The sequence below is a fragment of the Eurosta solidaginis genome, chromosome 4, assembly GCF_040869045.1.
Source record: "Eurosta solidaginis isolate ZX-2024a chromosome 4, ASM4086904v1, whole genome shotgun sequence".
NCBI classification, from domain to species: domain Eukaryota; kingdom Metazoa; phylum Arthropoda; class Insecta; order Diptera; family Tephritidae; genus Eurosta; species Eurosta solidaginis.
Genome location: NC_090322.1, coordinates 109,158,201 through 109,173,563, shown reverse-complemented (window position 1 = coordinate 109,173,563; position 15,363 = coordinate 109,158,201). Strand labels below are relative to the sequence as shown.

Below are 15,363 nucleotides of genomic sequence, written 5' to 3'. Positions count from 1 at the left end.
TTGTGTTGGCATTAATTTGGCAAAATGCAAAAACTGTTCATCCTCCTCCCGTGACCATTCTGTTTTCTTTATGCTAGGATCAAGTCATTCGTACCAGCGTGCCTTACATTGCTTGGCAGATTTGCGGTGCAGCAGTGATGCAATACGTGACCACTGGTTTTGCCATATTTCATTACAGCTGCTTTGAGGATTTCATCCCGAAAGTTATCAATTTAGTTAATAAACGGCCAAGAGTAACCAGTCGCGTCAAATGCTTACCTCCGTGTTTCACCACACACCACCTTTTATCATAATTCGCGGCATGGTGCTATATAATTGTGAATTCTTTCGATGAGCACAAAAATCAAATCAAAAATTGTTGTCGAAATAAACAGCAAAAATCATTGTATATTAATAACTTTGGGAAAATTTTAGAATAGCACCCCCCGAGTTCAGGGTAAAACTTGGTATCAAATGAAAGAGGGAGTTCTCCCGATCACAAATATATATATTTTAAAGTGCGCAAACTTATAATTTAAAAGTTATTTGTTGTTAAAGTTTGCAAATTTAGCAAATTTCTATAGCACTTTAAATTACAATTTACACATCTTTCAAAACCTTAATCCACATACATATCTATATAAATTGGCAACGATAAACTTAAATTGCATTTTTGTATATTTCACATTTCATTTTTGCATTGTTTTTACTTATTATACAGGTTTTTATTAAATCAATCGCGCTTTTGTAGCAACATGCACATATATATATATATATTTTATTGATGACATTACAAAGCTGTGCTGCCACATATATATACGTATACACATAAAATTTGTATAGAAATTTGCAAACATTAACACCAGTTAACTTTTAAATTATAAGTTTGCGCACTTTAAAATATATGTATTTGTGATCTGGAGAACTCCCTCTTAATTTTTAATCTTTCCGGAGATATTCCACTTAAAACTCTCAAAATTGAAAAAATTTTCCACCACCAAATGTTTTGCTGTCTCTGCTGAATTAGAAATGGCGGATTTTTTTGCACGCAAAAATGACGTATTTTGCTATCCCTATAAAAATAATAGGTGCGAGAGAGCACGATACATTGTGGGAAAGCTAAATTTGTCAACATGCTATTTCATTTGGAGAATTTTTCATTCCAAATCGTCACCCGTGTCAAAAATTCGTGTGGCTGTGTGCGTTTTTGGTCACACGACTTTTGCAGGGTAATAATCCCTGCAATAACGCTCCACGTCATTTGACTAGTCATTTTACGGTCATTGTGACTTTCTGCAACGGTTATATTCATAGTCACGTTTGCATGGGCGTGATGAACTTGTCCGACCAAATTTTCCGTTTCGTTCCTACTAATGTGATCGTGCATTCCGCTCCCACTTATAGGATGTGAGCATAACACTGCTCTGCTCACCACGTCACAATGCGCGTCAAAAGGCGGTCAAATTTTCGGTTTTTTCCTCTACATTTTCGAGCCATTTGACAATCAATTTTACTGCGGTTTTACCGTTTATATAACCGCCATATAACTTGAATTTTACCTGCCGATTTACTTTGCCTGTAGCAGCCACGAGAATAAAATATGAACCAAAAAAATTTAATTTTCAATATTTATTTTTAATTATAATAACCAATCATAACATTAATATAAACATTTATTTAAAACATATCATTACATTTAGTCAATTTTTGCCAAATAAAGAATATATGAGGCGCCTAGATGCAAAACCAGATATTTAAAAATTTTAAAATAATATTTAAACTGCGACAATATTGCATCGCCTAGCAACATTCTAAAAATCCGTATTGAAAATTCATAACAATTTACAAAATTTCGGCTTTTTGTGCTTTTCTAAGTTTTACATATCATGGATTCATCTGGATTTGCATCTTGGAGCCTCATATATTCATGAAATTGCAACTTAAATTAATACATTTAATATAAAAAGGAAGTAAGTACTTTAATAATAACATAAAAATATATTGCTTTGAGCTATATTGCTGCTGCAGCTAGCTTTACATTTGGACAATTCAGAATTGTGTTATATTCATGTATTGAGTTGTTTACATGGTTTCGAATACAAAATTTGATTATTTGAAAGTAGAAATTCAGATTAGATTTACTCTTGTTTTCAAATCAAGAATAATATTCAAAGGTGTCGTGGAATCGGATTGCTGGAGTAATTGAATTTGAAAGTAATAAAGTAAAATATGAATTAAAAAATGTAGGACTAGTAATTGAGTCAGACTTATTATTGTTCTAAATCTAATCATTCAAGCAATAATTCTGAAACCCTAGCAGGAGTATTGATTGGTTTCAAATCTAATTCCAACAGCAATCGTATCACGACATACCTTATTATATATGTACATGAAATTGTAACTTAAATTAATACAGTTGATAAAAAAGAAACGTAAGAACTTTAATAATAAATAAACTCGCCTTATTGGTTTTTATTTTCCAATTGAAATCTTTTCCAAGCGAACAGAAAATAATTTTAAGCTTCAGAAAAAACTCCAATTGTTTAAATAATCTACAACTTAAAGCTTAGTAGAAATTCAGATTAGGTTTACTCTTTTTTCAGATCAAGAATATTCAAAGGTGTCGTGGAATCCGATTGCTGTCGTAATTGATGAACTTAAAAATGTACGAATTGTAATTGAGTCCGACTTATTATTGTTCTAAATCTAATCATTCAAGCAATAATTCTGCAACCCTTAGCAGGAGTATTGATTGGTTTCAAATCTAATTCCGATAGCAATCGTATCACATCCCTTATTGTATATGTACATGATATTGCAACTTAAATTAACACAATTGATATAAAGAAAAGTAAGTACTTTAATAATAACATAAACTCTCTTAATAGGTTTTTGTTTTCCAATTGAAATCTTTTCTAAGCGAGCAGAAAATAATTTTAAGCCTTAGAAAAAACTCCAATTATTTGAATAATCTACAACTTAAAGCTTAGTAGAAATTCAGATTAGGTTTACTTTTTTTTCAGATCAAGAATATTCAAAGGTGTAGTGGAATCCGATTGCTGTCGTAATTGATGAACTTAAAAATGTACGACTTGTAATTAAGTCAGACTTATTATTGTTCTAAATCTAATTGTTCAAGCAATAATTCTGCAACCCTTAGCAGGAGTATTGATTGGTTTCAAATCTAATTCCGACAGCAGTCGTATCACATCCCTTATTATATATGTACGTGATATTGCAGTTTAAATTAATACTGTTGATATAAAGAAAAGTAAATACTTTAATAAAAAATAAACTCTCTTATTTGGTTTTTGTTTTCCAATTGAAATTTTTTTTCTGTGCAAGCACATCGCTAACCTGTGTTGGCAAAAGAGATGATTATACTGTCTTCGATGGATAGTCGGACGAGCCGCTACTCGGCGTAGTAGAGATGACCGTTGTGTCGGTGGCAGCTGTTACAATAGCAGTTTCTAACTTTACACCATCCGTACAGTGTGATGAATGCTTCACTGCCTTTTCCAATTGCTTGGCGCCAGCAATTTTTGCTTTTTGTAAAGCTTTAGCTGTAATGCAAATATATAGCTGGGTTAAAGTGGTTTTCGTATGTTATTCAACAACTCACCCTATACCACCATCACAGCCTCCTCATCGATTTTGAATATGTGTACCCTTTCAGTATTCAGACCCAGTTCGTTTGGTGCAATATTTTCGATTATGAATATGTATACTATCCGTTAGACAGACAATTAGGTGCAATCGATTCATTCATATACTGTGGGTATTTGAGCCGTAGACGCAATGGCAGATATTTTGATTCTTTTTGAAGTGTAACCTTTGTAAACAGTTGGGTTTCTCTGCTGTCACCATCACCACTAGAGAGCAAAGGTGTCGTGAAATCCTATTGCTGTCATAATTGAGTTTGAAAGTAATAAAGTAAAGTAAAATATGAATTTAAAAATGTAGGACTAGTAATTGAGTCAGACTTATTATTGTTCTAAATCTAATCATTCAAGCAATAATTCTGCAACCCTTAGCAGGAGTATTGATTGGTTTCAAATCTAATTCCAACAGCAATCGTATCACGACATACCTTATTATATATGTACATGAAATTGCAACTTAAATTAATACTGTTGATATAAAGAAAAGTAAGTAATTTAATAATAAATAAACTCTCTTAATTGGGTTCAATGGAAATATTTTCCTGTGCAAGCACATCGCTAACCTCGGTTGGCAAAAGATATGATTATACTGTCTTCGATAGATAGTCGGACGAGCCGCTACTCGGCGATGTAGAGATGACCGTTGTGTCGGTGGCAGCAGTTACAACAGCAGTTTCTAACTTTGCACCATCCGTACAGTGTGATGAATGCTTCACTGCCTTTTCCAATTGCTTGGCGCCAGCAATTTTTGCTGTTTGTAAAGTTTTAGCTGTAATACAAATATATAGATGGGTTAAAGTGGTTTTCGTATGTTATTCAACAACTCACCCTTTACCATCATCACAGCCTTCTCATCGATTTTGAATATGTGTACTGTTTCAGTATTCAGACCTAGTTCGTTTGGTGCAATATTTTCGATTTAATTATGTATACTATCCGTTAGGCAGCCAATTCATTCATATACTGTGGGTATTTGAGCCGTAGACGCAATGGCAGATATTTTGATTCTTTTTGAAGTGTAACATTTATAAACAGTTGGGTTTCTCTGCTGTCACCATCACCACTAGAGAGCTATTGAAGAGACGCTCCGAGTCACGCTGTGGCCACCTTGTCACAGTTACTGATGGTGATAATGCGAAGCCATCTTTACCATCTAATAAGTAAATTGAAATGTAGAGGAAGAAACATTTTATAAAATTTAATAAAATCAAAAAATAATAGTTGTGTCAAAATGGGGTAAATTATTGTATGTTAAAGTATAGCGAAGTTTGAATAGGTTTTATTCTTCATTCTTAGAAACATGTACGAAGGTACCTGATAAGATATTAAAAATCCTCAACGTTTTTTTAGCAATAACTTAAAAAAAACTCATATTCTAACTTCTCTTAACTTCTACATATCAATAGCTACCTTTACCACCAGGAGTCACTATTGCTTCTACGCCTATGCTATTGTTTCCTACACCGATGAGCTTTGTAATAAAATAAACAGCTATCTCCCCAATCTCTCCAGTTTTGTCGCCTCGCGAAACCTGATATTGTAACCAACCAAATCATCGGTGATCTTATTTAAAACATGGCCGCGCCAAATGTCGACCATATGGCATTACCCTACCGACTGTCTTACACCTTAAAATTTTGGGTGTGACTTTCATCAGGATCTACATTTTGGTGAGCACGCAGCCGCAATTGTTCCGAGAATTCAGAGCCGTACCGAAATCCTCAAATCCCTCGCTGGCAGTACCTGGGGAAAGGATAAAGAAACGCTCATGACTACACACAAAGCAATTAGCCAGCCGATTAAGTGCTATGCGTCACCCATATGGTCGCCAAGCCTAAAAATTACCCACTGGAAGAAGCTACAGGCCTGCCAAAATACTTCTCTCAGAATTGCCACGGGCTGTCTTCTTATGTCCCCAGAACACCATCTGCATAATGAGGCGAGAATACTCCCCATCAGGGAGAGAAATGAGATGCTGACGAAACAGTTCCTGTTGAATACCCAAAAACCTGAGCATCCCAACAGACATCTGATTGGTCAACCAGCACCGCCTAGGGGCCTAAGGAGTTATCTCCGTAAGCATTTTGAGGAAATACGGCTCCTGAGAACCCAGCCGTATGAAGCGAAAAAACACAAGCAGGTCCTTGGTGAACTCCATAAACAAGCGTCGGACCTTTATGCTAGGAATTGCCCGGTGAATTCAGTACTCAAAGAAAAATATCCAAACCTCGCGGAAGAGGAACACATACTGCCCAGAGAAAAGCGAGTCACTCTAGCTCAACTTCGTTCTGGATACTGTAACAGGTTAAACTCTTACCTATCCAGAATCAACCCCGACATACAAAATGTATGCCCCGCTTGCAATGTGTCCCCACATGACACCAACCATCTCTTTAATTGTAATGTGGAACCAACGCCTCTAACACCCCTTTCCTTATGGTCCACCCCTGTTGAAACAGCAAGTTTCTTTGGACTCCCGTTAGAGGATATTGATGACAATTTGTGATTAGTCAGACCTATTGGATGGGGCGAGGGACTGTTACAACAACAACAACAACCAGTGCTAAAGTTGATTTTATTTTAATTACTTGCAGTTGGGGTATGCCCTCATTCTCTACTGTGCTCAAAACTATCGGCTCCAAATGGCAATCCAATCAAGATGAGCTAAAAGTAACAGGCAAACATGTTAGAGCAGCAGGAAACTTTCAAGGCCATTCCGCCCTCTCACCCCAAAAGCTATGAGGTCGCCAGAGCTCCAGTTGTTAAAGAAATAGGATGCACCATGCTTAGGGGAAATTGACAATTGGGTTGTAGTATCTATATATTGCGCTGGCAACCCCTTGAATCAATTTGGTATTTTAGTCGCCTCCTCCAACAGGCACACCTGCCGCGTCTATATTCTAAGCCCCCTAATGCACTGGGGATAATAGTGCTTGTTACCGGAGTGTACGCATCTATATCCGAAAAAGGACCATCTACATCATTAACACTCCCTAAAACCTTCGAATGTCTTTATCGCTACAAGATCAACATCTTTAATGAGATATGGTATGACTTCACAAGGTCTTTAGGATTATTCCAACAAATGGTTATAAAAATAAAAACTCTTGCCTGCATACCTTTAGTGCCTGTTACAACAGCTGTAGGTTTTCCATTGATAAACTTTTTAGCTGGCGAGCCACAGTTGCTTTTTGCTTTTTTCGGCGAATACGTAAATGTTTTTTCACGTTGCTGTAATGGTTTCACCACCATTTGGGATTCATTTACTGTTGGCGATAGATTACCCAGTTTTGTTGTAGGTTCAGCGGCTTGCATATACTGCATACCTTTTTTCATCATGTACTTAACTTCTTCCATGGTATCATTGACGTGCAATGATTTTTCGGTACTCTCATTGAACAAGCTACGATTTTCTTTATCATTTTCAAATGATTCTTCAAAGTCAATAGAACCTTTGTTATGGTAATTACTGAGCATGCTTTCCGCATTTCGTGCTATTGGCTCTATTGCAATTTCCTTCTGTTGGTGTTCTTTCTCCTTTTAATAAAGAAACTTTTGTTTAAATTTCCGCCCGTTTCATCTGACTCATCATCCGACAACTCAATTACTCCTAAAGAATCATCAAAGGACGCGCTGGAAGATAGTTTTTCACTGCCATGCATATTTTTATTATCATTGGTGATAAGTTCAGTCACAGTTGCATGCTCATTTGCTGGCGGCTCTAGTGTGTTATCTAGGTTTATCAATATTAAACTTTTTTCCAATTCATGCGATTCTTCGGAGGACTCGCTTTGGGTATAATGTGAAACTTTCCTGGGTGCACTTGCGCCTGTGGTGTCATGTGCTGTTTCATAACAGCTTGTTGTCGCTGAAGTTTCACTGCCTCTTTGAGCGCTTTGAAAGCTTATGTGTGATGATACATCATCACCACCCAAAGAACTATTAGACTGATCTTCGCAATTTTCCTCTAGTATAATAGATGGTCTGAGAAGTCTCACCATTTTCAAAGGTGAAGTTTGTAAAGTGGTATCGCCCACTATTGTGGAGTCCCACATTTTCTAGGAGTGTTACATCAATACTTTTTAAAGGAGTTTCATTATCCAATTGGTGCTGCTCCTGTACGCATAAGTCATGCAATAGACGTTGTAATGATTGTGCTTCTTCATAAATTTCTTGTAGTTCTAAAATTATATTATTAAATTTAAACCACACAATCTTATCAACTTTCAATATATTGAATATTCACTTACCTTGTTTACAAGGGGTTTTAAAATAGTTTCCATCGGCGCTGCGCTTTTTAGCATCTTCTATAACCATATCCTTGTTCTCGCTATGTATGTACTTAAATAGTGTGCTGTAAGGATCGGATGCTGTTTTATCACACATTTTTTCCAAAGCCATAAAACTTTCATCAGACGTACGTTGCTGTTGGCATTCGAATATAGTTTCGTCACAAGATGCCTTCGTTGAAAAATTATAAGGAATCCTCTTTATAGTGTTTGCATTGTTGGATTTATTTTCATCATCCTCCATTTCAAATATTTTGTTCATTGCATTTCCGCTAACAGCAACGTTACTTTCGTGTTGATCCATATTCGTTACACGAGGAGCTGCGCGTGCTTCTAGCAAAGTTTGTAGATCCTTCTCTAAATCCAAGCTAAAGCGTTGGCAAGATATCGGCTCTTTAGCAGGCGTTGTAGCCTTTCTAAATGTGTTCGTAAATCGAGAAGGTAGGTAGGTAGGTTGAACTGGCCGGTCCATGAGGACCTCACATAGACTGATTGAGTCCGTAGTGTTACCAGAAGTTTGTTTTAACGACCAAACTGAAAAACCCTATCAAAAACCAGGATCTATGTTATAAAATAACTCCGTCCTCTTGGCAAATACTAGAAGCTTCCTAGGACTTAAGCCACTTGCTGCTTCTAGATCTGACAGCTGTATCACTCCTAATAGCTGGAGTCTTAGCCTGGCAAGTGCAGGGAACGAGCACAGAACGTGCTCGATCGCTTCCTTCTCCAACCCGCACTTCCTACATCTGCTATCACTGACCAAGCCTAATTTAAAGGCATGTGACGCCAGAAGGCAGTGTCCAGTCAGAATACCCGCCATGAGTCTACAGTCCTCTCTTTTTAATGATAGAAGCAACTGTGTTAGTCTAAGGTTGTAAGACCAACACATAATCTTCGACACTTTACAGCCCCGCGCTTGAACTCACGCCTTTCCCGCTTGGTCGATCATGTGCACCTCTCGCATTCGCTTAATCTCGCCCAATCTAATTGGGACATCTACGAAGCAAACTTCAAGGGATGCGCCCTTTTTAGTTAGTTCGTCCGCTTTTTCATTCCCATCTATTCCCATATGCCCTGGGACCCAATATAGATGTATGCTTCTCCCTGTCCCGATTCTCTCCAGAGACTGCTTACACTCTAACACGCATTTAGATGCTGTGCTATGCGAGATTATTGCCTTAATTGCTGCTTGACTGTCAATATAAAAATTAACACGGTTGCAGCTTAAGCTATTCTCTTCCAGGGTTTCTACTGCTTTGGTTACGGCTAATATTTCCGCTTGGAAAACGCTACAGTAATCCGGCAGCCTGTAGGATCTGCTTAATTCCGGATCAGCGCAGTATACCGCAGACCCTACTCCTTCCACTATTTTGGAACCATCGGTGTACACATGTATCGCCTCGTCCGCCATTTGCGCACCCTTGCGCCAACCGTCCACCTCTATTGTGGCCTTAAGATCTCCCTCAAAGTGCAGGTAGGGAATCATGTAGTCTGTTCGTCTTGTGACTGAGGACGCTATACTACTATGGCCATATGGTCGGCGCTCAAGCTGCCCCGAAGCATCGAGCCTGGTTGCGGTCGTTAACGCTTTGTTCTTTGCTACCAGGTCTACAGGTGGAATGTGCAGAATGGCATACAGTGCAGCCGTCGGGGTTGTTTTCAGGGCTCCCGTAATGCAAAGCATCGATAGTCTGCATACCCCCTCTAATTTTTTGAGGTATGTTGTTTTTTGTGTGGCTTTCCACCAAACAAGAACTCCATAGTATAGAATAGGGCTTACAATCGCTGTAAAAACCCAATGAGAAAGAGAGGGCGATAGGCCCCACGTACACCCCAGCATTCTTTTACATGCATAGAGTGCCGTTGAGGCCTTCTTGACCCTCTCCTCCACGTTGAGCTTCCATGACAGCTTACTATCTAAGATGATTCCTAGATATTTTGTGCAAGGTTTCTCCTGTAAGGTCACCGCTCCTAACTTAGGCCTGGTCCAATTTGGGACCTTGTACCTCTTTGTAAACAAGACCATATCCGTCTTCTCCGCATTGACTTTCAGCCCGACATTAGATGCCCAGGTATGAATATCCCGAAGCGCCCGATCCATCAAAGAACTAATCGTTGGAAGGCATTTTCCACTTATGACAATTGCAACGTCATCTGCGTAAGCCGTAAGTTTTACGGGTCCCTCATCGAATTGCCTGAGCAGTTGGTTGATGACCAGTGTCCACAGCAGAGGTGATAGCACCCCTCCCTGCGGCGTGCCCCTGTCCACTGATTTCGTGGCCTCGTACAATCCCCATTGTGATGTAATCTTTCTGCAATTTAACATGCAGCCGATCCATCTGATTAAGGCAGGATGTACTTTAATGTAATTAAGACCATCCATAATCGCCCATTTTGCAACATTATTGAAAGCCCCGGCAATGTCCAAGAAGACTCCTAGAGCATACTCCTTATATTCCAGGGATTTCTCTATGCTTATTACCACCCTATGCAATGCGGTGTCTACCGACTTGCCTTTGGTGTACGCATGCTGTGTTGTGGAGAGCAGCTTTCCATCCACGTTGGAATTTATGTACACATCTATCAGCCTCTCAAAGGTTTTGAGCAGAAATGATGTTAAGCTAATGGGTCTATAGTCTTTGGGATACACGTGACCGATCTTCCCCGCCTTTGGTAGAAAAGCTACACGAGCAGTTCTCCAAGAGTGCGGTACATGATTCAGTCTTATGCACCCATCGAATATTATTTTAAGCCATTCCACGACCGCCCTACTTGAGACTTGTAGCATGGCCGGGAATATACCATCTGGGCCCGGCGGTTTAAACTTAGAAAACGTCTTCACTGCCCACTCGATCTTGGTATCGGTCACCAAGCCCGGCACCACTAGCTCCGTGATCGAAGTGTGAGTGATGTCTGCTGGTTCTTCTAAACCGTCTCCCGATGGGAAATGTGTATCGAGAAGCACCTCAAGGGATTCCTCACTATCACGTGACCATTCCCCGTTCTCTTTCTTTATTAGTCCCTGGACTATGTTTCCCTTTGCTAGGACTTTTTTCAACCGTGCTGTTTCACTGGAGCACTCTATGTCCGTACAGAAACTTTTCCATGAGTTTCTCTTCGCCCTGGTAATTTCACGCTTGTAGATCCTCAGTAGATCCCTGTACTCGTCCCGACACGCTTCGCTTTCCGCGGTCTTTGCGAGTTTAAACATTTCTTTTACCTGTCTTCTTAGAAGACTCAGCTCATTGCTCCACCATGGCGGCTTTGCTTTTCCTCTGAATCTTCTTAGAGGGCAAGCTTTGTTATACGCAGTCATAAGCGTCCTTGTTAGGAATGCATTCGACTCCTCCAGTTCCTCTACATTAGCAACCTCTTTGGGTTGTCCCAGTTTCGTTTCTACATGTTTCTGGAATTTAGTCCAATTCGTTGCCCTAGAGTTTCTAAAGGTTCCCCCTTCTCTACCCTCTTTAGTGGGATGCTGAAGCTTATATACGCATGGTCGGAGAAGGATGGTCGTTGCCCTAGAGTTTCTAAAGGTTCCCCCCTTCTCTACCCTCTTTAGTGGGATGCTGAAGCTTATATACGCATGGTCGGAGAAGGATGGTCTATCGAGAACCATCCAATCATACCTTGATATATCACGCTCGGAGCTCAATGTAATATCCAGAACATTGCTGGATGTTGGACCAATGTATGTAGGAATATTTCCCCTGTTGGCTATCTGCAAATTGGTTTGCAGGATGTAACCAAATAGAGATTCGCCTCTCTCGTTCGTATCTGCTCCTCCCCACGCATTGTGGTGCGCATTTGCATCTGCGCCTATGACCAACCGCCCTTTGCGCCCTTCCTCCTGTACTAGCCTTTTGCACTCCATCGGTGGAACCTCCGCAGCATGGGCCATGTAGCAGGACGCCAGGATAAATGCCTGCTTATTCTTTTGCTCAACGGCCACCGCTACGAGATCCTCGGTGGTGTAATTAGGCAGCATATATGAATGCAGCTGTTTCCTTACCATTACTACAGCTCGCACCCGTCCTTCCGTTTGTGCGTAGTAAACGCCAAACCCGCGCGCGCTAAGTCCAGAAACCTTTCCTCCCGATGAGAGCCACGGCTCCTGGATCAGCGCCACGTCAAACGAACCCTCCTCAAGGGTTAGGAGGAGCTCGCTCGACGCCACTTTACTGTGTTGGAGGTTTTTCTGTAGGACTCGCAGCACCATTGGGCTGTTTGTCCCCCTCCAGCACCTTCGTCTTGACGTCGTCGTCCTCCTCTTGCCCTTTTGGTTTAGAGTATTCGAGGCCCCCTTCAGCCCCTCGTGAATTTTGTGCCGTGTGTTCCTCTGTGCGAGTCACAGCACCATTTAGCGGTTGGTCCTCTTCTAGCACGTTCGTGGTGACGTCGGGGACCTCCACCTGTCTTTTTTCCCTTAGGCTTCTGAGGTCCTTTTCGACTTCGCCCACTTCCAGCGTGTTAGGATTTTTATCCTCGGGACTTCTTTTCCTGAGTCGCATGTAAATTTTGGCAGTGCCAAAGGACATTTTGCCAAGCTGCGTGTACAAAATATCCTCCGTCTGCTTGTTTATTTGGAAGATGTAGAACTGACCAGCCTCGGTAGGCCGAGATACAGTAAGTACCTTCCAATCCTGTGTCGGTATGTTCGGATTCTGTTTCTGCAGAAGTCGCAGTGTATCCTCCGACTTCATCACGCATGGTATCCATACCTTAACTTTTGGTACCGTGGGGATTTGCGCTTTATCCACCACCTCAAACCGCGCGTTCGTCCCTTGCCTTTGGAGGTTTGGAACGACTTCCTCCAGCCACCGCAAGCTCGCGATGTTGTCGCACGCTATCATCTTCACACCATTATACCATCCCCCCGAATCAAAGGTTGGAAGGGGCTTACTTGGTTGTTCCCGAATCATCTTAAGCATTAAGCTAATAAGCTCCCTTTCCACAGATCTCCACCTTTCAGTAGTCATTTGTCCGAACGGACTGCTACGATCAACCAGCGCCACAGTCAGTGACTGCTTTGCCACATCACTCATCTTCTCGGGAAAAGCAGGAGTCTTAGTGTTATCTCCCTTTGGAACCTCCGAGAAAGCCGGAGTCTTAGCGTTATCTCCCTTTGGCTTATCTCCTACTTCCGTAGTTGGAACTTCCCTCTGACTGGCAGCTTTCGAGGTAGTTGCTACCTCGCTATTGGAACCCATCTGTCTTACAGCTTTGGGCCTACTTGTCTTGTCTATGCGACTGCCCTGCCTCGCGGCTCTAGGACTGGGTCCTTTCTGCCTCTTGAAAGCAGGCTTGTCGCCTTCTGCCGAACGTTGCCTCTTCATTCTGCCATTCGACGCTTCTTCCTCCTCGTACTGGTTGCAGAACCGAGGGTTTCTCGCAGCAAACCTTTTGAACTGCCTTCGACCTACTTCTACCGCTTCATGGGCCCATTCCAAGCGCTCGATCTCCACTTCTGTTGGGTCGACCACTGCTCCCAAGCGTTGTACAATTCTTAGTGCTGCACGGTACTGCGAGAGAGCTCTTTTACTTCCTCTGCTCCGTACCCTTCTCCACTCTTCTACTCCGTTTTCATTTGTGTGCTTCTCCAACACGGAGTTCATTGAATCAGCACTACTCTCGCTCCCCGAGTCCGACGCATCGCTTAATTCGTATTTGTCGTCCTTTGATTGCGACTCAGTCCTCCTCTTTACATCCTCCTTATTACATTCAGGTAATGAGTTGTTCATCTTGGTCGTACGACCACCTGCCCGACAAGGCGGGCTCAGCGGTCCAGTATTATATACGGGGAAAGAACCGTCCGCCACAGCAGCGCCCCTTACTGCGGTAAGGCCATAAATACTTCCCGAGATGGCCCGGTATCGGGAAGGCTCCGTTCGAATACAGCCGAATTTATCCCCTGGCTGCAAATCGTCCAATAAGCACGGTCCGCATAACACCCTGGATTAGGGGGTTGGCAGTTCTTGGTCACCGACATCCCGCCGCCCTCCTATGAGGCGAAACGGCGTAGATGTCAGTCCTAAACAGCTCCGCCTCATAGTCGGGCGCTATGGAGTTCGGCTAAGCCCTCACACCAACGACAAGGTGCCTACCCTAGTGAGGGTTAAATCGAGAAAAAAATGTTGAAAATATTGTTTGTATTAATTTTTAATAATAGGTATATATTACCGCATATATAACGCATTTTACTTCCGCATTGCCTTTATCTGAGATCTTGCTTTTAACAATACCCATATGCTGTGCGTATAGGTATCACAACCAGTGCATTGAAATAGCATTTATTGTTTGCTGTGTTCATAATATAAAGATATGGTACGTAATTGGATTGTGGTAAAAGGCCAAAATGCTGTATACCAACCTCATGCTATATTTACACTTCGCTTGACTACTATGCACACGCACAAATACGCGTATATAAACATCGACAGAAAAGCTCAAAAGTGGTTCAATATATTTTCCATAACGATTAGCGTGCGTTTCAATGCAATGCAATAGTACACGCAATCCCATCTCATGGCAGCATTTCATACGCAAAGGCACAGAACTACATTTGGCATAGCAGGCTTCAGGCATATTGCCAGCCAGCACAGCCATATCAGTCGCAGTTACAAGTAATAAACCCCCACTCGTCAGGGATTGTATAGCGCCATCCAGAAAGCGATTCGGACAACCATAAGGATCTAGGTCTATAACATCGAAACGCTTCTCATATGAAGTTGAAAGGTACATGAGAGTCCTATTGCGAATTTTATTATTATTACAGTTAAATCACTAGCTATTGATTCGTATATCAAACCTACATTGCATACCCTTCGCTTGGCACAATTAAATGTTCCACTCCATTGTGTCGCATATTTACGCTAATGGAATCTACTGCCACCTTAGATAGATCATTTGCAACAATTTCACGCACGCCTGCTACTTCTTTTGCATAACGTATGCTACGTAAACCTGTTGCAGCAAGCGCTTCCAATATTCGCAGTACATCGTCGTATTTTACACCAGCCGTGTATGGTTTCTTGTCATTATCATTGCTTTCGTTTGTATTGTGTGCATTTTTATGCGCCGCCGCTTCCCGCTCTCTTATCAACCGCTTTGAGTATACATTAAGTACTGAAATACTTAAGTCACGATTAAATTCTTGTACTGGATTGTAGAATACGGCCCGCCGGCAATAATTTCTGTAGTGCTTTCTTTGATCACACGTTTGGGTGCTTTTTCGTTCGTAGCGATCTGTTAATTCATAAAATTTAGGCGATTTTGTTAATAACGCGAAGCATATATTTACCTTATTTTCAGCTATTTCCCCAACTTCCATTTTGGCCTTAAACTGCTGTGCATCCACGTTTTTGTTATCAGCTGTTCGGTGGTGGCATACGCTGAGCTGCTGCTTTCGTTGAACAGTGAATCGTGGAAACTGT

General features: G+C 41.2%; 1 pseudogene; it reads right to left on the bottom strand.

Annotated features, from left to right (window-relative positions):
* Positions 1–1,962: 1,962 nt before the first annotated feature.
* LOC137248644 (uncharacterized) lies at positions 1,963–14,536 on the bottom strand (annotated as a pseudogene).
* Positions 14,537–15,363: the final 827 nt, after the last annotated feature.